This window comes from Rousettus aegyptiacus, unplaced genomic scaffold, assembly GCF_014176215.1.
Source record: "Rousettus aegyptiacus isolate mRouAeg1 unplaced genomic scaffold, mRouAeg1.p scaffold_m13_p_11, whole genome shotgun sequence".
In the NCBI taxonomy this organism is placed as follows: domain Eukaryota; kingdom Metazoa; phylum Chordata; class Mammalia; order Chiroptera; family Pteropodidae; genus Rousettus; species Rousettus aegyptiacus.
In genome coordinates, this window is record NW_023416286.1 from 66,296,625 (window position 1) to 66,323,274 (window position 26,650).

The following is a 26,650-nucleotide window of genomic DNA, read 5'->3' on the forward strand; positions in this document are numbered from 1 at the left end:
AAGAACTAAATTGAAAAGCAACATTTTTGTGAAAAAATATCTAAAATATTTGATTGTCTTCCCTATATTTAAAAAATCAATTTCAAGAAAAAACATCTTTTGGAGTATTATCTGAACTCTATGCCATTTATTTATTGCCCTAGATAATCTAAAATTTACAATAGAATCATCAAAGATATTTATAGAACTATTTTCCACTTAGCAACATTTTGGAGTTATGTCCTCCACCTATATTGTGCGATCACAGAAAAGTTACTTAGCAAATAACATTTATTTACAGTATATACTGTAAATAGGCAGTTTAGAACATGGTGTTCTTAATCACACAATGTTCTTAATCAGACCCAAAGGATAATTTCCTTCATATATGTTTTATAAAAGTTATGATATTCTTAGACAAAAAAACTTGTTTTGCACATGTCTAAAAGCTGTATCTTTTAGCAAATTAAAAGCAAATATTTCACTCTTAATAATTTATTTTATTTCTTTATTTTGTATTTTTTTAGTTTATTGGAGTAACATTGGTTAATACAATTATATAATTTTCAGGTATACATTATAATTTGACGTTTATATATTCTATTGTGCGATTACCACCCAGAGTCCAGTTTCCTTCAGCTACTATATATTCGATCCCCTTTACCCACTTCACCATCTCCCAACCTCCCTATGTTTGACCCACTTTAGCCTGTCTACTTCCTCTCTTCTCCCCTATTCCCTCCCCTCTGGTAACCACTAGTCCATTGTCCATGTCCCTGAGTCTCTGTCCTGTTCGTTTATTTCTTTTAGGTTTATATTCCACGTATAAGTGATATCATGTGATTTTCAACTTTTTTCAGTCTGACTTATTTCGCTTAGCATGATTATCTTGAGGTCCGTCCAGGTTGTTGCAAATGGCAGTATTTTATCTCTTCTTATGGCTGAGTAATATTCCATTGTATATATGTACCACAACTTCTTTAGCTACTCTTCTATCGTAGGACACTTTGGTTGCTTCTATGTCCTGGCCATTGTGAATAGTGCTGCTATAAACATCAATGTGCAAGTATCTTTTTGAATATGGGTTTTCAAGTCTTTGGGGTAAATATCCAGTAGTGGGATTGCTTGATCATATGGTAGATCAATTCTTAGTTTTCTGAGGAACCTCCATACTGTTTTCCATAGTGGCTGTACCAATTTGCAGTCCCACCAGCAGTGTATGAGAGTTCCTTTTTCTTTGCATCCTCTCCAACATTCATTATTACTTGTTCTGTTGGTTATAGCTATTCTAACGATATGAGATGGTATCTCATTGTGGTTTTGATTTGCATTTCCCTAATAGCTAGTGATGTTGAGCATCTTTTCATATATTTGTTGCCCATTTTTATGTCCTCTATCACTCTTAACAATTTTACACTGACTTAAAAAATATTTTATTTGTATTTTTAAATTATATTTAAAATAATTAATTAATAATTAATTAAAAATAATAAATAATTATTATTTCTTTTTTTAAAAGAAAGTTTAGTGGTAGTCTTAAATATGCCTCTGGGGGGTGATAACAAAGATATGTTTTTTGCATATTGAAGTACAGTAACTATAATATATTAATTTTCTTGATACTTAGAGTTAAAGATATAATATAAAAAATAATATCATAAAAAACTGAATATGTTATTGAAAATTTTATGGTAGCAAAGTGTTTCTAAAAAATTTAAAAAACTCAAAATACATTAAGAAAAACTGACAAATTTTACTACATTAGAACTAAATAAATTTTTATAGAAATACTACGTTAATAAAGTCTAAAGCAAAAATATATAAATAACTACTTGGGGGAAATTATGACAGAATTTTTTCAGTTTAAAATGAGCTAATAACCAGATAGAAAAAGTTGAAAATCACATGATATCACTTATATGTGGGATATAAACCTAAAAGCAACAACTGAACAGGACAAACAGAGACTTATGGACGTGGAGAATAGACTAGTGGTTACCGGAGGGTAGCAGGGAGAGAGGAATTAGGGTAAAGGGGGTCAAATATGTGGTGACAGAAAGAAATCTAACTATGGGAGGTGAACACCCAGTGTAAATATATTTATATGCCTTACTATTAAAATGTACAGCTCAAACTTATTGGATTTCATTAACCAATGTTACCATAAAAATTTAAATAAATAATAAAATAATAAGTAAAATTAGCTAATAAGAATAAAAAAATGTACCATATCTTTATAGAAATGGTATATGAACCAGTAGGTAGAAAAAATAATCACAATTATATAACCTCACAAATTATTCTTTTTTTCTTATTAGAAAGTAATAATTTGAGCTTTACATTAATTAACACTGGTTAATTTTTTCTATACATGGAATCCTTAAAATATAGTAACCATGAATTCTATAGCTTCATAACCAAATCTACTCTTTCTAAATAATAATGCAAATCCATGTAGTACTCTGCTATGTATTTTCATCGTCTTTTAATAAACTGAAGAACACTGGGTAATTTATATTGTGAAAAATGTAAAACCGGTCTGTATTATTATTTTAATTTTTAGTGTTCTTATTATATATGTATATATGTGTACACACACATATGTGTGTGTATATAATATACACATACATATATATATATAATCAATTAACTTTCTTTTGGTAAGAATAAGTATGTTGAGATTTTTATTTGCTCATTTCAATAAGTACACTCCACTGGTCAAGCAGTTATTATGAAGTATCTGGAATTTGATTAGCATTTCTATTATACTACTCAGTCAGTTACAAAGAAATTAGCCAAAAGAAAACTGAATTCACCAAGAGACAAATTATGGCCAAAGTGCATTCATGATCCTCTCCAAAGTCCCAACTGTGATCAACAGCATGCTATAGTACTGTTCACAGTGTAGGTATTGACATTAACCCAGGGGTCAATGTTCAATTATATCTCAATTTTCTGTGCATTTCCCTTTATTCAGTGTGCAGTTAGATGGCTCAGGAAAAATAAAAGGAAGATTTTCCCTACATGCTTATGAATTTATTGCAGCATTCTTCCTTACTTGTACATGGTCTTCACTTTTTTAAAGGTATTTTGTATATTGTTTCGAGTCTAGAAATTGCATGAGACATCATGATTTTCATATATCATGTTGGCTTAAGACTAGGCCCTGTTTAGCAAAATCAAATTAGTTTAATTACACAGATCTTGTGAGGCTTAACAAACTCCCCTTATATTTTAGTCATGGGCTGTCAGGAACAATTAGCTGTCATCAAAATCTCTGTAGATTAATTCTAATTCTCAGTTCGACTGCCAATTACAGCTGGTGTTCCTACTTCAACTTTGAAGGTTAATTCCAGCTGCTTGGATTTCGCTACCCAGTTGTCTCGCCTTCCCCATTGAACCTAGAGAAACTTTTTATGGCAGAATCATCTCTAGCCTTTAAAAGGTAGCCAACAACATATTTTCAAAGAAATTGAACTTTTTCTCACCAATTTTTTTTTTTAGTGCTTTGGTGGAATAAGTATCTTCTGGTCACTTTCATGAGCCATAGCTAAAGGGTGGGTAAACAAATTTATCATTTCAAGTTTTCAAAGTATTTAGAATAATTTTTCTATATTATGTAAAAAAAAAAAAATAGCATCTTACCTTTATTTACTGCAGGCCATCATTGAATGCAAGATTTTGAAACCATTACTTCTAGACAGTGCGGGCTTATTGATAATTCATTACTATTAAATTTAGTGCCCTAAATATAAACTTATGATGCAGTACCCTAAATATATAACCAACACATATCCTGCTAGTCTGTCAAAATTCAAATTAACTGTGTCTTTAGATTTGTTTGCTGTATTTCTCACCCTGGGTTTGACTTTTTAACTGGTGTTTTGGTTACCTTCCTTTCACTCTGTTCGTGAGCGAGAGATTTTTCACTCCAGGTTGTGGGGATAGCTGAACATGCAACACCTGACACTGAACAGATGGAATTGACAGCAGTTTATAAGTCACATATACTCACAATTGGAAGGAGTAGGACACAGCAGCACATCACTCAGGGCCACATAAAAGTTGCGGTCAGAAATGGAGTAGGCAACCAGGAACGATGGGAGGCATGTTCTGTAGTTTCGAAAGGTGAGACGTCCTCTGGTTCCCTGGGAAAAAAATGACTGACAGGGAACTCAGATGTTCTACTCAGGAAAATGCAGGAGTTTTTCTGCTCTTTTCAAAAAGGAGAGTTTTTTGGCTAGGGGATCTTATCCATTAGAGTCAAGTGGGGAGGGGAAATTGTGGTTAGGCCATTTGAAGTCTTACTAGTTTCACCAGATATAAAGGTAGTACATAACATTGAACTTTGATTTTAGATCTGACATCACAATTAACCCTCTGTGGATATTTAGGTCAAAAAATAAAGTTGGTAGAAATGAGAAATGAAAGACAATATTCTCAGGCAATAATATTATAAGTCTTCAAACAAGACAGAGGGATAGGCCTCTAACAGAGAAACAGGGGCTTAATTTAGGATTTCAGGTGCTCTTCATATTCCAAATCTTCTGAAAAGTCTCATTAAATTCTTATGTTTCATTGTTTTTGATTAATGCTCTTTTATATAAGCGGACTGGTAATGTATTCAATTAAATTAATGTAATAATTCGACAACTTACAAGGCCTGATTATAAATTTTATGTTTGCTATTTTCACTCCATGATGAGATGAAAATGATATATTTGCGGCTCTTATTTAAATACTAATTTTCTTTGAATTCAGAATTTACAACTTTTGGCATGTGATTTCATTTTCTCTAAGCTCTCAGTGCAATCAGAAGAATATCTTATCCCACATTTCTTCTGGTTCTTGTGTCTTTTTTGTTGTTTCATGGTAATAACTATTTATATAACTAAGGTCTTCCTTTGGAAATAGACTTCACTTCAATGACTACAGGTAACCATTTCAGTAGATGTTTTGCTACTGTATATCATGCGCCACCATCGTTACATCTATTCAGATGAACTATTTTTAGACTCATTCAGATGAGTTACAAATCCATATTCCCCTTTTTTATTATAATTGGTGTTTTAAAATAACTTTATTGACTATGTATCAGTTAAGATCTAGATTTGCATGTGATTCAAGCAATCCTGATTTTCTATATGGAGAAATAAATTTATTAATGTATATTTACTCATAAACACATTAATAAAGCTGAAGAAAAGACCCATAGAAAACCTCAATAATCGATAACCAGAATCACACCACAAATTGATTTGAAAGACAACACTGCTGTTGCCACCTGTAATCCTATAATATGGTTTTGATAAAAAACCCACAACTACCAGGAAAGTTAATGTAACTACAATCTCTATTGATGACTTTGGATGTTAGACTCCTCAAAGCATCTTTCTCTCGTACATAAATGCCCTGGTAAGAATTCCTTTCCTTAAATATCTCCTATGTAAACCAAAGTGCAAGTAAGTCTGACTGATAGAATTTAGGTTATATTACTTTCTTATATATAAGAGACTTTGAAAAATATTGTTAGATATTACATTTGAAAGTCAGGCAAAGACATCTGTAAAAATCTGTAAAAAAAAAAAAAAAAAAAAAAATGGATGATTTGCCCAAAATGTTAGCTGTGAATAACAAACATTTACTACAAGAACTCATTTCACTATGATAGTGAGTCCTGATAAGTGGATGTTAAGTCCTTTTTGTGGAGAACCCTACTATATTAAAGAATGTGAATATGTTTCTTTAAAAGTGGTGTGTGTGTGTGTGTGTGTGTGTGTTGTGACTGATGTAAGTTTGTGTGTTGTTGTGTATCCACATAATCGTGTCTTTCATACTATTTACCATTAGAACTACTGGAAGAATAAAGTGACCTGAACGCAACTTTACATGTTTAAATGGGGGACATACCTGGGACTCACCCATTCATGACCATTTTATCAGACTTTGCGAATCTTTTTAAAGGGCCTTGAGGAAAATTCTACAACAAATAATTAAGAGAAATGTACTGTGAGATAAACAAACTAAAATATGTAACCAAGTTGAGAGAAGAGTGGTTTCTACATTGCAGGGGACTTATTGAGATCAAGAGAAGGTGATTTTAGAGAGTGCTCAGAGAAACCTAAAGAAGGCATGTAAGGTTTGTAATGGAGGCATTCCTGAGAGTGGTAGTTTGATTTTGATAATTCAGCTTATTTGGATTTTAAGAGAAATACTATTTAACATATGTCTCTCTCTCTTTTTTTTTTTTACTATCGATATAGTAATTATTTCACATTTTCCTCAAACTTTAGTAAGGTCTGAAGTGCATCATTTTCTTTTGGGTGCTATGGAGAAAAAAGAGGACAGAGAACAATGAGATGTAAATCTGGCCTAATTTTAATTTCTCTACTGATGTCCATTGAGATGGATCAGCATTCTCTCAAGGACACTTTGTTCAATATACCCAGAAGATGAACAGCCACAAAGTGAGTGAGCAGTTATCCATGTCAAAATTGAGATATCAGTGAGAAGAACAAAGCAACACAGAGAAAGTAACAGAATGATATATGAGGATGCAAAACTGAAACTTAGACTTGCCTCCATTTTGAAAAGCATAAATAGTATATCTCACAAATAGAAAAAAGAAGTACTTTGCTCATTTAGAGAAATAAAGAATAACTACAACAACAAACTTGGTCAAAATGTATACTCTTGATATCCAAATAAATAGAATTTTAAACAAATTCGATAATGTATTAAGCCTATTTTCCGTGCCTATATATGAGGATATGTTACAATCTTATATATATCATAATCATAGAAGAAAATTACCATTCTCTCACCATGAACTGAAAAAAACAGAAATTCAGTAAACTTGATAATTCATTTTTTTTTCTTTTTTTTTGCAAACCAGTACTAAATTCCAACCTCCTTTGATAACACTCTTTGTAATTCAATTTCTTTACTTTCATTTGTTTTTCTTCCTTTGGCAATCCCTGAAAGAATGTTAGACAGTTTCTTTTTCTCTCTTATTATCCAATACAATAAATTAATTTTAAATAAAGAGTAGAATGAAAGAAAAATACTGACTTGAGGTGTATATTGTTCAGTTTTTACCCTAAATTATTTGTAGTTTGAACTAAATTGTATCTTAGAATAGAGCCATACTTGTCTATTATGATCTCTAAACGCTTATTCAAATGGGCTCAAAGGAGTGGTACACAAAACCTATGACTACTCTAATAAAGAATAACCTAACAAAGTAAAAAAAAATGTGGTTAGCACTTTTGTAAATACTAAGCCTACCTTAACATATCTGGGCAATAAGGCACACATCACTGGTTAAACTGGTCGTTGTTGACAACAACCCGGACATGTTCAGTGTTTCATGGGCTTGATAAGTGGGTCCTTTTCTTAGCTCAATATAACTTAGTATTTTAAATAAATATATATTTTTCTATATATTAAAACTACATACCTACATCATTTGAAAATATGTCATTAATACATTTAGACTGAGGTTAAGAAGAGGCGATTAAATAAACACAACAAACTGAAAAATCATTCAGCAAAATCTCTTATTTCAATAATGCATATAAAGAGCAAGTATACTCAAGAGTAGTAAGAAAAAAAATTAAAAAGGAAAATCTACAAGATCAGTAATTCTTAGTTGTGTAATGAAGATGAGGTTTCCAAAATAAACAAATAAACAAAAATAACAGCAACAACAACAAAAACAACAAAAGCCTTTGAAACATATATTTTCTAGTTGAAAATAAGATAATTTGCAATAATATTCATCAGAAAGGTAAAGTTGGAGAGATATTTTTCTCTGGACTCCCTGAAAAATATGGGGATTCTAGTCCATTTAATCACCAAAAGAAAAAAAAAAATCCTCCAGAATTAATAGCTTGGAGATAATTCTTGTTGAAACAGGAAGGCAATATAAATCTGCCAAGATAGGACTAATATGTTGTTTCTTCACAGTGAAAGTTAAATTATGATCCAACAAGTTCTACACATGCTGTAATTGGAGATAGTCTTATAAAAAAAAAAGCCATAAAACTAAATAATATAGTAATCAGTTGTTATAGCAACTGTGATACAAAGTAAATAAATGAGACCTTCAAATGAGCAAGTTATACAAAACGTGCAAAGGCATGGCATAATTTATAGTGCATTAAATTAATATACATTTTTAAAAACCAGGTTAAAATAGAAATGCTTGCATTCTTTTGAAAGTGTCAGGTCTTTAAAAGCTTAAAGGTACATGTTAAAAATGCAAAGTGAAATAATTTTTTTGTTTGCAAGACAGTGAAATCCCGTTCAAGAGTAAAATAAAAATGACACTGCTTATATGAGTCATAAATCTAAATATTAAATATTAGTAAAACTATACAAGCACATATCATTTCTTAAAAATCAAATCTTCCTAAAATAAATTCTTTTTTTTTCTCACTTTCTTCTAGTGTTATTTCTCTGCTTCTCTCTCTTCCTCATTACCCTTGAGCTCTTCATTCTTACTTAGAATTCAACATTTTCAAAAAACTTTATTATTATTGTTATTATATGTCCCACTACAAATAAATAGGTAGAATAATATTGTCTTTATTTTCATGTGAATGAACAAGAACTCTAATAAAATCCTAATTTGGTACAAAATTTTAGTTTCAAGCATCTTTGTACTTTAGTTTAGACATAAAGATAAATACCGTTTTGTGCTTTCTTGGATATTAGGAAATATTCCCAAGAGACATATATAGTGGATTGACAGTATGAGAGGAGAGTTAATTTATTCAAGAGTAAATAATTAATAATGAAATTTCAGAGACTGAGTATGAAAAATGTTGAAACATCTGATGAACACATTCGATAATATCCAGCATTTAATTATTTTGGATATATATCTAGAATTGGAATTGCTGGATTGTGTTAGTACTATTTTTAATTTTTTGAGGTAGTTTTATGCTATTTTTTATAGAGGCTGAACCAGTTAGTATTCCCACCAACAGTTTGCTAGTGTTCTAATTTCTTCACATTCTTGTCAACACTTGTCTTTGTGTTGTTGTTTTTTTAAACTAGCCACTCAAATAGATGTGAGGTATTGTCTCATTATGATTTTGATCTGCATTTCCCTTATTATTAGTAACATTGAATATTTTTCCATATACCTGTTGGTTATTCGTATGTCTTTTTCAGAAAACAAATGACTACAAGTCCTTAGCCTATTTTTTAATAGAGTTATTAGTTTGTTTGTTTGTTTGTTTTTTAGCTATTGTGTTCCAGGAATTTCTTATAAATTTTGGAGATTAATCTCATTATAGAAATGATTTGAAAATCTTTTCTATGATTTTGTTGGTCATCTTTTTACTTTGTAAAGAACCTTACTGTAAAGAACCTTCTTAGTTTGACAGTCTCACTTGTTTATTTTTTTGTTGTCCTTGATTTTGGTGTAATATCTATGATTTATCATCACCAAGACCAATGTCCAAAAGAACTGATCAGACAGATACTAGCACTCCTATGTTCATTGCAGTACAATTCGCAATAGACAAGATGTGAAAACAACCTAAATTTTTATCAACAGATGAATGAATACAGAAAATGTGGTATATACCTACAGTAAAATACTATTTAGCCTTGCAAAATAGGATATTCTGTAATATGTGACAATATAGATCAACCTTGAAGACACCATGCCAAGTGAACTTTGTGACATGTAAAATGTAAGTGGAAGTCTACTGGTGGGGTTTCCAGATAACTTGATTTTTCTCCTGATTGAAAGGTAAATAGCTAACCGCCATAAACATTCTATCTTTACCCTTCTTTCCTCTTCTCATATGTTGAGTGGTTGCAGTAGTGGGGTTCCCAGATCATTCCGTGGGTATGAAAGTATGTAAACTCCATGACAGTGTAGGCACAATAGAAAGATAAAAGGCACCGATATGTTGATGACATAGGCAAGCTTTATTGTCAGTCCTGAGCTATTCAGTACCAGGACATTGGTGTTTTTATGTGAGATAAAGAAGCCCCTTTGATAAATCAGTTACCTGCAGCAGAAATTTGATATTGATATATTAGTATCCTAAATGTTCTACTTATACATAGGTTTAATCACATTAAAAATATATTTTTGATCTTTTAATTTTGTTCTAAATGACATCTGTCACAGAATAAGTCAATATTTGACTGTCAAGATATATTTATAAAGATTATAATAATATCTATATACTTTGTATATAAAGCTCTAGCCTTCACTACTTACTGATTTTCTAAAATTCTACCAGAGTGCAAATAGGAAGGAATGGTTAAAATACGGATTTAACAAATAGCTAAGTTCATCCATTGGACAGTTAATTTTCTCCTGATAAATTTACTGCTATATACGAAATATTTGCATAAATCTGATGAAAATAGAGTTGGCCATACATATCTGTTGGGTCTACTTCACAAATTCTACCAACCACAAATTGAAAACAATATTTTTGATTTGTAGTTGGGAATCCCAAGAGTGCTTACTGTGTGCTTTATATTATACCATTTTATATAAGGGAATTGAGAATTTGTGGATTTCGGTATCTGCAGTTTCCTGGAACCAATCCCCACCCCATCCTCCATCCCCAGACTGAGGACCTCTACTGAACTTGATTGGAGCATCGAGAAAGTCTTGGATAGTACTTAATGGATTCAAGAACTTTCACTTCAATTTGTACCTCGCTTTTGAATTATTTTTGTGTACTCACACTGCTTTTGATCAGAAAAGGTCATTACATAAAATGCATTTACACTAACAGGCATCTTTGTTACATAGATATGTTTAATTTAATAATGAAAACTTTTAGATGGAAGTGAACTAGAAATATTTAAGCTAAAGTCTGTTAGACTTGAAATTACTGTAATCAAGTTTCTATAGAAATTTAAATGGATTTTAAATGACTGAGAGTTTCACAAGCCAGCTCAAGCAAATATTAAGAAAATCATTACTATTGTAAATATCAACATGAGGTATTAATCTTATATTATTGTGGCATTTGGATACTCTTAAATTCCAGAAAAACTTTCTTTGATCTCTTTGCTCTTTAGACAAACATATTTTTTAAGAGTCTTATAATAGCAATTAAAAAAAAGACTTAAAAATATGAATAAATTACAAGGGAAGAGTTTTTAAAATTATTTTTATCACCAGAGGACCCACTTCTGAGAAAAAAAGAACAGCAATCATACTAAAAGGATTTTAAAGGAGAAAACATATATGTGAAATGCCTTTAGAACAGAGTGTAACATGGACTATATATAGTATGGCCATTCTGATAGAGTTTATACCACAGCAAGTCTTTTCATATTATTTATAAAACCAATTACATGCTGATTCGAAATCACATTTCACAGCTTGCCTTGTCATATTACCACATGATTAAGACAGGCAATGATTCTTTTCTTTCTTCCTAATCAAAAAGCCTAGACATTTTTCGAGGTCAGATGAATGTGAAAAAATGAAGTTCACTGTCTTGGCAGTCATCTGCTTTATGCTTTTTTCATAACTCTTCTTCCAAGTTAGGCAACCATGACGTCCACTCTACTCCTTCCTGCTGATTCCTACTTTACTCCTGCTCTCATCACCTACACACTCTGCTGTGATGATTGCCTAACTCGTTTAGGAACAGTCTCAGAGTGTCAGGTCTAAAAAATAGAAGCTTTGCCAATAACTCTTACAAACATAGCATTTGCACTACCGAGATTTTCTTTGACAGAGTGAAAGACAGGAACTGGACTCAGTTTGCTTAGATTCAAATTTTTGCTCCACTCTGGCTGTATGAACTTGGTCAAGGTCCTTCATTTCTCTGTGTCCTCTGATGTTTGATTATAAATTGGGAATTATAATTGTGCCCACCTTGTAGGGTTGTTGTAATAATCAAATCATGTAATGTATATACAATTAAAATTAGAACTATGGCTCTCACATATTAATCATATTGCTATTTTTCTAATTATAATAACTATTTTATTATCATGTAGAAATAGTAGGTTATTTTAATAATATTGACATTATTATTTTGAAACAATTTCACATGTGAAGAGTTCCGACTGACATTTAAGTACTGTATTACTTTGTGTTTTTGGCTGAAATTGTGGAGATACAAATAAAATATAAATAGATACACAAATTCAGAAGCACACATTATCAGAAAATGACATGGGAAAAAGAAAGAGCAACAGTTCTTAATTGTATACTCCTAGGTTGCAATACAGTTTCTTCTTCTGTGATTTGGATGGATTGCACATATATTACTTTATGACTGAGAAAAATCTCACGTTCTCTTTTGTGACACATAATAAGAACTTCATAAATAGCATATGCTATAATATTCTTATCCTAATTCTTTGCTGTTTTCTTGTATACTGGCCTTTTGTTGCCTTATATATTTTTACCCCAACCTCAAGATATATGGTAAGTAATACTTTAGACTGCTTTTCTTTACTTATTTATCTTATATTGCAATTAATAACATTGTGCATACCTCTCTAACCAATCCTTTTGAAATATTTTTTTCTATTTGACAACATAAAAATATATGATTAATTTTTTCATGGTATTTTAATTAAGAATATATTTTTACTTCAATTAAACAAGACTTTTAAATATACACTTAGTATGGTAGATCGATATTAAAATGTAATTCATATATATTATGTGCCAGGGATTTTAAACTCATGATATCATTTAAATTCTGAGATAAACATTTATAAAGTTTTTAAAAGTTGATAATCTTTTCAATCTCTTTAATTAGAAAGGAATTATTAAATATGCTTTTTATAGAAATGATAACTTTCTTAATTTAGTATATTATACTGCATTCTAATTTGATTATACACTATTCAAAAAATTGAAAGGAAGATAGTCAGGAGAAATTAAGAAAAAGGACCTTTTCTCAGAGAATAGAAGTTTTAAAGAAAATGTACTCAGTCTCCTCAACATAGGAAAACCATTTAAAAACATTCCCACCATTAACATATGTGTGCATTTGTTGACAGGGGAAATAGAAGCAGAGACATATGATAGAATTTGAAAAGAAAAGAAGCACCAGGTTTAAAAACCCTAAACTCTTTGATCATTTCCCAAAAGGCATGTGATCCATAAACTTTCCATCTTTTTTTTTTTTCAGAACAAGAATGCACTATTCATGAAAATAAATTTAATTATTAAAAGGCAAGACTGTTTAACTCCAGCCTTTTCTTCATCATATAAATAGTTATTCTTCCAGAGAGAGTGCCTGGTGTAACCTAGTATTAAAATTATCCAAATTTATATGTACCATACGCTTTGGACCTGCTTTATGGTGAAGGCTGGAAATTAGTGCAGCAAAGTGGTGATTTGTGATCAAAGGGTACAACCTCTACTAGTTTAAGGAAAGGGATATATCTGCTAAAGACTAGACCTGAGTGAGCTGAGACATCTGCATGCATAGGAATTAAAAAGACTGCCATCCCAAGACATTGAAAGGGACATTTTTTTTTACCTTTCTCAAGGATTCCAGAATATTGTGCCTTACTACTGCCACCTGCTGGCACAATGTAGAACTGAAAAGAACTAACAAAATAGATTTGAATGTGAAATATTTAGGAAACTTACAAATTAAGTTTTAAGTTACTTTAATAAAGAAGCTTATCTTTTGCCAAGAAAGTTCTTGTTTTACTTAAAATGTATGCTTCTTTTAAAAATTGCAAATATATATAATGAAGGAAAATAAGGAATGTTAGCAAGTGTTTTTATATCATTTTCTATTTTCGGCAACTGCTTTAAGGACTTGATATGAAAATACAATATTTTTATATAAGGATCTCAGAAAAGTATGCAAATAACAAGGTATTTTTATGAAAAATTCAAGTAATAAATGCAAGTGGAGCTTGCAAAACTGTTCATTTAAAAATAATAATAATTCTCATACAGTCTTGATATTTTCAGCTTCTTGGCTTCTCATGCTTCTATGCAAATGTGAGCCAAGGAATCTTAGCCACAACAGAGTCATGTGAGATGAAGCTATTGTATCATTGCTATACAATGATCATACACAAGATGAGCTAAATCTGTACTGGGAAAAATTATAGGGACACTGTGTAATTATGGTTTGCAAGGAAACCCATATGATTATAACTTGAGGAATTTAAAGACATTGTTTTTTTCACATTTGGGGACAAAATCTTTGTCTCGTGAAAACTGAATTTTTTTTTTCTTTACAGAAGAGTAAAGACAATTATATACTCAGAAACATAATTAGTACAATACTGATTAAAGGCAAAAGGCACTTAAAAAAAACTTACTACTCATGTATTTTTCTCATTATGTCAAAAGAATGTCTAGAAAAAAGGCAAAAAAATTAAAAACTCAAAGAATTAAGAAAATTTTTGGTGTAGCTTATGCCTTATTTTTCAGCATTATATGTAAATTTAATTTTTTACACTAATTAAGTTTAAATCAGTTAACTATATTTATAAAGTCTGCCTCATTTTTTCAGGTAGTTATTGCAAAAAATGGAGCCTGAAGCAATGACTTCTTTGATAGTATTTTGTTAGAGAATGCAACCCAGAGAACAAGGGAAGATGAGGAGAATGAAGCAAGGAGCAGAAAGCCAATAGTTATACCTGGAAACTGAGACAGCTACCTGAAGTGAGATTGATTGGTAGATCTGGTGGGAATGTCCTCTGAGAATCCCTAAAACTCTCCTGAAACTCTGATGGGGAGGACTTGGTTCATAAGATCCAGTCTCAGTTTGTATATGTTTCACTCCCAGGGATGTTAGATTCCAGGCACTTCTGAGCTATGCATGCATGAACACCTACCTTAAGGCATAAGTGAGATGCAAGTGGTGTAAATATAAACTGAGGTACTTTCAGGTTACATCTGTTTGAAATTGGTTGGAACACACACAGAATTGATCACTTTAGCAGTGAGTAAAACAAGATTACAGTGATTTAAGAGATTCCCAAGTGCCATACAAGACGTGTCAGATAATCTCTCAATATTGAATTTTCATTATACATATTAAATGTTACTGATAAGTCACAAAACTCTGAAAAAGAAGTCGTACATTTAATTAATCATCCAGATATTTGTAAATATATAGATGAATATCATCATATGAAGGAAGTATTTGAGCATCTAACTGTCATTTGTTGGTAGAGTTATAGAAGGAGAACTTCTTGAACAAATCGACAAAATAATGGCCTCAAATTCTCTGTTTCTGTGTTTGCCAGTTTGTTTTTAATGTGTTACGTCATAAATAAACCTTTGAATGAAGGATGGAAAAGAGATGTCAACTTACTTTTACATCACTAAAATATTAAGTCCAAAAATCATAAATATATATGGTTTCAAATAATAGCCACCAACCAAATTGCTCATATTTTTTCTATTTCTATGTGTCCTTTTTCATTTGTTCGCATACTTGCATAAATTTAGAATTTTAAAACTTAAAGGTAGTACTTTTAAGTTTTAAAATTCTAAATTTTAAATTAATCCAGTACAATAAAGCTGCCATCAATTTTCTTCTTTTGTTTCAGTTAACTGTTCATAATCTAATGCCAATGACTCTGAAGCTCCGAAAATGGCCACTAATGGCAGTGATTGCTAGAAGTGCCACTATTAATGGAGTTCAGTTGCTTTCTAAAAGTATGTGCAGTAAATGATTTTTCTTGTTTGTATCAAGGCAAACAAGTTTTGTTGGCAAAGAAAGTAGGGTCCTTGTTTAATAGTTTCTTCGTTTTTTGCCTTTTTTTTTTTTTTTTGCTGCATAAAATACTGGGTCAAAAATGTGGATGATATTGTCATTTATTTCTCTCTGGAATTCAAGAGAACTCTTTTATTCAGATTTTGAGAATATTCTGTTACCTAATTAGTTAAGATACATTGCCTTTTTTCCCCCCCAAAATATAATTGAATTGTTTTAGGTTTTATTTGCAAAGTTTTATACCTAGACACAAACACAATCCATGGAAGAGGAACAAGAATGTAATTGAAATGGATATATATGAAGTTCTATTCCTTCCATATTGAATATAAAAGTAAATGATGACTGTCAGCTCCAAGTTGATTGAGAAGGAAAGGTTTTGGTGGTGAGATATCCAGTTAGAAGAATGGGCAAGAGGCTGACATGAGAATGAAACTAGCAGGCACCGACTTTGTTGTGGGGAGTGTTTCTGTTGAGGGAAGTGCAGTCTATTACGGGGAGCAGGCTTCTGCTTCTGCTCTTCTTCTGCTCCCCTTTCTTGTGCTCCCTTTTTGCTCTCCAGGGCACCTCATGGCTCCACACATATCAGAGTATAAGAGTGGCATTCAGCCATACATGTGTGATATAATAAGCTGAATTATGTTTACATATTTTATGTGCAAGAGCCCTACTACACTGATGCAACGTTCTAAATCTGGGGTCCTATTCCTAGCCAAGAGCCTGGATCACAGCCAGACCTGGGACCAGCCAGACCTGGAACCCACAGTGACACAATGTATTATATAACACATTAAATTTAAAAAAAAAAAAAAAGGAAGAATGTCACCTTTGGTAGAATACAAATACACACACACACACACACACATATGAAATATATAAAAATTCTCAAAAATATAAAGTTAGTAGGTTACAGTTTGATTAGAAATGGGATATTGATATAAACTCAAAATTGATAACTATGGTATGTCTCTTAATTAGTTAATTATTAATTAACTTAGAAGAAAACTTGTGAGCAGTTCCTGAACCAAGTGATCAAAAGTAATATTACTCATATTGGGGAAAAAAATGACATCGTGTGCCTCTGGTATGAGGTACTAAGAAGGACACAATACAGATGGTGCGGTGTGCCTGACAAAGAACATAATGTGAATCTAATCGTTAGGAAACCAGTCCATTTATAGCCGTACAAAAGAACTGGCCTATAATTTTTAATGTCAAGGGAAAGAAATAGAAATCATAGCTATGGAACTCTAAGAGTTATAACTAGGCACCATGTGTGATCTTGTCCTGGATCCTGGAAAGGAAACAGTACCTAAGACTATAAAGGTTTATAGATGCTTCTGCAGGATCGCAGGCGCCACCTGAAAGTGGACAACTAGAGCATTACAGTGGCTCTCTGAGAATACCATTGAAGGGCAGCAGTGAAGAAAAATCCTCCCAGGGGCCAGAACTTCAAGCAGTACTCTTGCTTGCTTTGTTTTGGATGAGAAATAACCAGACTTATAATTATTTGTTGATTTAGAGACTTGGAAGGAACATGATTGGGGGAACTGATAACAGAGAAATTTGGGGAGGAGGTATGTGGAAGGACTCTGAACAGGCAAAACACGCATGTACGCACATGTGCGCACGCACACAAATATTTGTGTCCTTTGTAAATGCTCACCAAAAGGTGACCTCAGAAGAGGATTTTAATGATAAACAGGATAAAAGTACCTGTTTTGAGGATACCACCCGATCTTTTTCCCCAGCAACCTCTATCATTGCCCAAAAGACTCATGAAAAAAGTGGCTGCATTGACAGGGATGGAAGTTATGCATGGGCTCAGCAATGTGGACTACCATTCATCAAGGCTGACTATGAGAGCCTAATCTGTCAGAAGCAAAGACTGCCACTGAGCCTCTAAGAAGGCACCATCAGAGTGATCAGCAGGTTGAAAGGAGCAACATTTTGTACTTACTGAAATAAACACCCTGGATATGGATTTGCCTTCCCCGCATGTAAGAGGTCTAAATTATCCCCATATATTTATTGGTTTCTACTAAGACACTTCTCCCACTTTGTTATTTTCATTGAAAATGTCATGGAAATTTTGGCTCTTTGCACGTTGGTATACATAACAGAACCACCTTAACAATATCTGTGAGAAAGCTGGCTGGAATATTGAGAGACCTAAGTATTATTCGGTCCACTCCAGATTTGATGCACAGCTCTAGGACTGTACCCATTAGATGTAAATTTTGCAGATGCATTTTTCCAGTAATGTTAAATGGCAACTTTCGAGAGGAAAATGTTACAATTAAAAACTTTAACTCAAAAGTTGAAATTGCAGTCCCTTAATATTTTACAGTAAATAATATTTTTTTATCCATTGTGTTTGTTATGTTTGAAAATTAATATCGAGGAAAAATATATCATTAAATTAGTCCTTTCTAATGCCTACACATAAAATGATATGGGAAAAGTTACGTAAAACCTAAATAAAAATAAAGCAATAATTATTCTGGGTTCGTACTTTAATATCTATTTTTTATTATACATGTATTCATTGGATAATTTTAAATCTCTCAATTTAATTGAATTTAATTTTACTTTTATATTTATTAGATATGTTTATTAAAAAGTGATTTTAAGACAGCATTGCGTATTTGTAATGAGAAACAAACACATGCTTTTACATGTTCATCAGCCTTCAGGACCTTTCTCTTTCATTAATTCTTAAATTGCTCTCAACAAATGTTTCAGATTAGAATTCCCATTACCACTTAAAATAATAATCCTTAAACACAAGTAAATTAATTAAATTGCCAAGTTTTTCACAATTATATTAGTGACATCTGTGATTTTAATTTAGGTCTTTTTTATAAGCATAAAAGTTTTAATTTTAGCATTCATTTGACTAAAAAAGTTACTGTATTTAAAATAACATTTTTCAGAATTTATATCTACAAACAGCAATATTGTTTTTATTTTGTAGCAAAATATTTTCATATCTTGAATTATAAATTTTTCTCTAAAATTCCATTGTTTCTGGTGTAGTATTAAACCTCATCATTCAGAGATTTAAGATCAACTTTTTAAAAAATGTATATGTGCCCAATATTCCCATTTAATAATATTTTGGTATGTGTATACACACACACACACACACACACACACACACATATATATAAATATTTACATCTTTAACAATGCATTTTAGTCAAATCCAATGCACACATACTTATGTATTGTGAAAAAGTTACCATGTCATATTGCAAAGAGCAAAATGTATCCAGACTATCTGATTAAGCCACAAAGAGCTAATAACACTGTGCATTTGTTGGGGAACCAACAAAACATGCATATGACCCAGGTACATGTTATGAATAAAAATAATCAACACATAGTAAATGTATAAGTGAGATTGTGTAAAGCTTTCTCCAAAAGACTGGCATTTTTAAATCTCTCCAATGATTCAGACAATATCTGTACTTCCTGAACTCTGATGTCAATGATGACTTGGTATGTTCTATGTCAATTCTAGAGAGTACATTGCAGTTTTGTGTGCCTTTGTGTTTTAATATTAGTTCTGATATTTAATTACTAAATGTTTTATTCACTTTACCTGAAATGAATGAGATACTTAAGGTTGGGATCTAAGTGCTTGCATTGGAAGCCAACACTAGGCTAAGTATTGGGCTGAGTTAATTTGAGGTAATTTCACAAAGTCCATCATCTAGCATCATCCTCAGTATCTACTCATGTGTCTGGAGGGAAAAGCATTTTGCATAATTATAACTAGAACTGGAACTTGGGATTAAAATGTAAAGATGAATTTGATGTGAAAAACTAAGGTGTTCATTACCGGTGGTTGTTTATAAGTTACCAAATATGTTTGAAACATCTGCTCATTGAAGCCTAGGACCAAGAGTCATTTCACAATTTGAACTCAGATATAGCTAGGTAAAGTGTTTATTTTTTTATTTTTATCTAATTTTTAATTTTCTCAACAGTGTTTCATTCTTTGACCTAATATGTAAAATGCATGTCTATACTTGATCTTATCCATTTGAAAAGAGACTCTTCGTTCAAATTTTGTTTTGGAGGTATTACTGCCAGAGAAAAGATATGTTAGCCGTTGTGTAAAATGTTCCAGAGACGCAAGGCACTCATGGACGTTATTATTTTCCCTTTTTTATTCCTTCAGCATTCTACCTTAGTTTTTGTTATTATGTGAATCGTTTGACATGAAAATTGATCCTAAAACATTTCAACACTCTAAAGTGTATTGTCATTTCCTATTTTCTTATCTGTTTGTAGGGGTTAATGCTTATCAGACCTTCCTTTTCATTATAACCAAGCAGTGATAAGAATTTTCTTAAATTACACTTTATGACAATGAACTGCCTACAAGACAATTTAAATGCAATTTGTTATGCAGAAAATATTTTCTTAAAAAATGTTAATTGACCTTAGTGTTCAGACATTTATTTAAAAACACAATGCTATGTAATCAAGTCTGAGAAGATCTTGCTTATATTATTTGAGATACAGTTGTTTCCTCATAGTATACTGATCTCTAATGAAGATCAAGCCATAGGTCATGGGAACATGGTGAATTTTCAACCAGAAATACAACTCATAAAATAGGGATAAAGGAATGTTTCATCCTTTGGGGGCAGGGGAAGAAGCATGAGATAAAACTGAGAGCTTCATTGAGATTAACATGATAATTACATATGTATTTGAAAATACTTGTTTGCTTATTATACTTACTTGATATTTACTTTCATTGTTTAATTCAGTACAGCTGTCAGAAGAACTGTTCTGAAGATTTGGGGGGGGGAATTACTTTTATTTTAACAATTATGTCAGTAGGTACACAAGTAAGATTATTTTAGATTAAGCATTTTGTGAGGGAACATATTAATGAATTGGAGACTAAGTCAAAACTAATCACTTTATTATTCTATTTTCAAAAATATTTTGAGTCAAACTGATTGTCAATTTGTATTGTAAATACAAAAAATGTAAAAATGTATTAGCAGATATATGGGAAATCAAATATGTATTTGTTTTCTCAAATCATCAGTATATTTGAAATGAAAAACAATATCTGCTATAAGGCATTATATAAGGCATACTACACTAGACAAAACAGATTGGTAATTAAAATTATATTTAAGTCCAACATTTCAAAAATATCAAATTAAAATATTATACATATATAATACATAATTTGAAATATAAATATTTAATAATATAATTTGAACTACATATGAAAGATACCAAATATGTGCTCTAAATAAAAATAACTATAGCTCTGCAAATAAAAAAAATTATTATTAAGCACTTTAGTTCAACAATAGTCCAATGTTTCATAACCTTTTTTAATTTAAAATGAATTTATAAGTTTATTTTAAGTAATTGAAATAAAATAATTAAAACTGTTATTTGGTACTTGACTAAGTTTAATTTTCTAAGAATTTAATTCTATTCCAACCAATTGTACCAGACTAGAAGAATGCAAAACTACAAAACGCTATGAAGAGTGCATATGATTACTTTTATATTTGTTTTTCAAAAACAATTTTTGAATCATCTGGAAAGTTGATAGCTTTTATAACCAAATTTTTGTTTCTGTTTGTATTGTGTAACTATAACTCCCAGTATATTATAGAAAATTTAAAAGTGTGAAGATTAACTTTCCTTCTCATTTAACAAAAATAAAAATGTACCTTTCTGATTCAACTCATTAAATGCAGTTGTATTGCCCCTTATTCTACAGCTTAGAATGAAGAATTAGAGTTTTTTAAAAAAGTAACAAATTCAAGGATCATATCAAATAAAAAGTTTATATTCTAATTTTCCTACTGTCTTAAATCCATTATATCTACCGGGGAGGGGCAGGGGGAGAAAGGAAAAGAAAATACAGATATTTTCTCCTATTACTTAGCGTTCAGAGAAAATATATTTTTAAAGTCAGTGACTAGAGATAAGCAATAAGATCAATTACCAGAGAGCAGAGCAAGATGCAGCAAGTAGTCAAGTTGTTTTTCACCCAGTGTATAATTCATCATACAAACATACAGATGACAAGGGATACTTTAAAATGAAATGTTACATGAACTACATTAAGTGGTAGTTAAGCCACTAAATAATAACATTTAAAACTATATTGAAATCTGCAAGCAGAATACCTCTAGAAACTTTACTAATATTAGAAAAGGTGGTCTCATCAAGGAAGATATGAGTAGAGCAAAAGTGAATTTGTTTTTTGGAGAATCAGAGTAACAGATATGCAAAGAATGCATATATTTACATAGAGAAGAGGTAGGACTCCAACTGTTTAAACAAGATTACAATATACAGTCTAGGTCAATACATAAAGGGCACATTTTATTTACATTGTCTAAGGAGGGCTAATAGGTAAGTTGTCTTGAAAGTTGACTATGGGACTGATCCACCCAACCCCCATCTCCACACACCCACACACAATGCAGGGTTCTGATAAATTTCTAAATTCTGAAACAAAGCTAATATTTCTTAGTCTTAGGTACCTAGTAAGCATTAAAAATATCTTTCATTTAAGGAATTGTTAAAACACTTGTATATGAACAGAGAAAGGGATAAAAAGCTTGCATTGATACATTAATATTTAACCGTGAGTTATAATCATTTCCCTGAGTAATTCTATGTCTTCTGCAAAATAGAAGCCAAGTTTTTTATTTGAAGTCAAGTGATATTTTTATTTATTATGTATTTCAAAATGATATTTTTATGTTTAATATTTTTGGTAATAAATACTAATTGATTTTGTACTATTGCTTTTACTTAGTAGTTCATTACCAAGGGATTACATTCAGTAGCAATTGATAACAATTAGTACTAATGCAATTCTTTACTATATAAATAATGAGTGATGTGCATTCCAAGTTATAATTAGACTCCTAAATAGTAAGTGATTAATTATGTTGGTCTGTAAGATAAATAGAAACCAATAGCATTATGCATGCAGTTGAAATCCCATTCGTTATAAACAGTTTGTAATATATCTCTAATATCTTCAGTTTAAAGTAAGTTATTAACAAGTTTATTACCAATAAAAGCTACTTAGATTCCACGTATTAAGGATATGAAATCAGAAATTCAATTTTCCAGTCATTACAAAAATGGTCGTTCATAAGATGAATATTGTGAAGAATGCAGACAAGTATATTAGATTTCTATCTCTGTGTAACAAGGTAACATCAATTTAGAGGCTTAAAAAAAAACATCTATTTATTATTTCATAGTTTTTGAAGGTCAAGAGTCTAATTAAAGAATAGCTGGGTTCCCTGTTCAAAGACTTTTAGGCTAAAATCAGGATGTAGGTCAGCTGTGTTTCTTTAGGCCTTGAGAAAAATCACTTTAAGCTTATTTAAATTGTCAAAATTCACTTTCTGGCAGTTGTAGGACTGGAGTACTTGTTTCCTTGCTGGTTGTCAGCTTGGTTTTGCCCTTAGCTGCCAAAAGCTGCAGACATGCCTTTCTATGTGAACCCCTCCACATTAAAAGCCAGCTTTGGAGAATCTTGCTCTTGTTGACTCCTCACATTTTGGATCTCTTTCATTAGGTGGAAGTCCATTTTAAAGTCTCCTTTAATGAAGTTAGAGGCATTAGAGGATAATATTCTATCTTAACATTAACTGATTTATGACCTTAAAGGTATCTGGAAAATCTCTTTATAGTAGCACCTAGCCCCCTGATTGAATAACTTGGAAGAACTCTATTTATACCAGAGAAGAAAGATCTTGAAGGCCATCTTATTCTTCCTAACATAAGAAGTGAATTGGAAACCTAAAGAGGTCTAAATTACCCCACATATTTAAGTGTGACTGGAGCATTCTTCCACTACCCCCTAAAAGAAGAGAGGAGATCTATATTATAACTTAATTACACATAGAAATTAGTAATGAAAAAAATTCTTTGTTTTATTTCTGAAAGAGGGTTGAAAGATTTTGTTACTTCTTAACCAATCTTTTTTTTTTTTTCAGAGAAAAGCTAGGATTTCATAAATAGATACCTAAGGAAATTTGAAAACAGACTAATGAAAGTTCCACATAAGATCACACTGAGAACTCCCTTTTAAGAAAATTTCTACCACTCTTACCTATGCATAAACAGATCTTGCCATACCAAATTATCACTATCCCTTGAACATTGCACACAATGTTATGCTATTCCCTTTGACATAATATTCTTTCTACACAGAATATCAAGCTATTTTGGGTATGCCTATGTAGCGTCTTCTATTGCCAAAGAATTTAGTTGAAATATTAAAACCTGTATAAAGTGTTATTTGGCAGAAGTTAGTGTTCTTTTTTTCTGGGCTCTCACAGTAGCTCGTTATGGACTGAATGTTGAAAACTTCCCCAAATTCATATGTTGAAGCCCTACCCCACAATGTGGTGATATTTGGAAGTGAGGTCTTAGGGTGCTAATTAGGTTTAGATGAAGCCATAAAGGTGGAGCCCTCATGATGGGTTTAGGGACCTTATAAGACAGAAGACCAGTGCTCTTTCTCTCTTGGCCATGTAAGGACACAGTGAGAAGATGTACATTTGCAAACCAGGAACAGAATTGCCAGAATCTTGGTCTTGGACTTCCTAACCTCTAGATCTGTGAGGTAATAAATTCTTATAATTTAAGACATTTGCTCCACAGCGAAACAAATTAACACATTTGTATACATCTTTACTTTGGAGTTTATTACATTCTTTTTTTTTTTTTTTTTTTTTTTTTGCTAACTTCACATGAGTTCTTGATTTTTTTTACTGGCAAGAAATGTTTTGCAGTCATCTGCAAGCAATAGATACTTGCACACTGCCTACTTCAAAATGATCACTCTGTAAAATATAGTTGAATTGATAAGTTAAATGAATATAGTCAATTAGACAAAAAAGATAGTTTGTGTTTCTCTACAAGCCAGCATTTTTTAATTACAAATTTTACCTTGCTAATTATCAAGTAATGTATAAAATACTTATAAACTATCAGGGATCTAAAAGATTGGTGTATAATCAATAGCTAAGAGGAAAGAATTGTACTTTTATATATTCCATTAGCACATGGGAAAAAATTTTGTAGCTGCCAAAATATCACTTTTCATCAACAGAAAATTATTTCATTTTAATGGAGTCTAGTATCTGCTCATATTTTGGTAAGATATTACTGTTAGAAAAAGTAAATCACTTGGTTTCCAGGCCTAAGTACAAAATTCTCTTGGGTCATTAAGTAATAACTACTTTCAAAAAATAATCAGTAGATAGAATGAGATAAGGAGCTAAGTAACAAAGAGCAAACCTGCATGCCACACTAGTAAAATCACAGAAAAAAAAAAGCTTACTTTTATGTCTTCATACAGCACGGCTGGAATTTCGAAGGCATTATATTTTATTTAAAAGTTAAGTGTCATCACTATCATGTGAAAAACTTTATATGATCAATAAATGGATTTCTTTGGTAAACTATATGGTATATTCTTGGTACAAGTTAAAGTCACATAAAGTATATAGATATATTTGTCTTTCTAAATAATATGTCCTGTACCATTTCAAGAATATATATCAGTATTTTTGACTGATATGAAAAGATTGTCTGAAAAGGACAATTCAATTATAAGTTTAATATTCTAAACAATTTTCGAAAGTAGAACAAAAAATGTTATAATTTAGCATCTATGGTAAAATATTTGTGAATCATAAATTATAGATTCATTCAAGTACAAGGAAGTAAATAGATATAGTCTTTAGCCCAAGAAATAAAGAAATAGATTTGTAAAATTAATTCTAATATATTTTTAGTTAAAAAGTCACAGGAGTCACAATAAACAGCATGCCGTAATGTGTGATAGGCATAGTTTTGGGTTTACACTTTCGGATTAAATAAAATTTAAAGAGTATAATTTTCCACTTATAGTTTTTGAAGTGAATTATCTTATTTTCTTGGGTTGTGTACTCCCAATATACAACTATAACTATATAATATATAAAATCTCTAATGCCCAGTTTTTGATATGTAAAAATTATTTTTATTTGCTCAATAACTTAATAATCAGGTTAGGTTAATTCTCATTTCTTATTTTTGTAAAATAAACTTATTTAATAATCACCACATGAAGTTTTGACTTCTCTGTACTTGATTTTTTTTATTATTTTGCCATATTCAACTCATTTGAGCCTACCGACTCTGAAATAGACCTCATATTCTACTTTTTACAAATGAAGTTTATAACTGAGGGTTAAGATTGGTTAAATGAACTGCTCAACATCAAACCACCAATAAGTGTGTTGAAACCAGAATTGAAAAATAAGCATGACCTGCTTAAAATTGGAGACATGCTACAATCTAAACTCAGGAAATCATACCTCAATTTTTTTTTAAATTTCTCTCTCAGTCATTCAATACTAAAGTTAAAATTACAACATCATATATGGTAGAAATAAAAAGTTGAGGTGAATGTCTCCAGTGGCTATCAGAAAGAGTTAAAATAATTACTTAGAACACATTTTGCTACTCTCCCATATCTTCTATCTGTGAGATATTTTCTTCTCCTCTGAGTTCCAGTTGCACATAAATGTCAACCTATACACTTTCTAATGCTCCCTAATTTCCTCCCAACATTCTTCTTGCCTGTGGGTTCTATGGACCCTTCAAGAATAAAGTTGAGAAAAGAAGGCATTGCTTATATTATTTATTTACCTCCTCAAAAATTAAAAGCTATATTTTTAGCTATTATATTTTTTAAATTTCAAAAACATTGATGAATCAACCATAAAACGTAATGATTTAGGCCTAATTCAAATATTGATATCAAGTCCAGAGCAACCTATTTTAAGAAATTATAATGATCAAATTAATTGACATACTATGGTTTTCCTAGGGTACAAAAAAAAAAAAAATGAGTCTGACAAATGAACTTAAAAAAAAATATGCCGAAA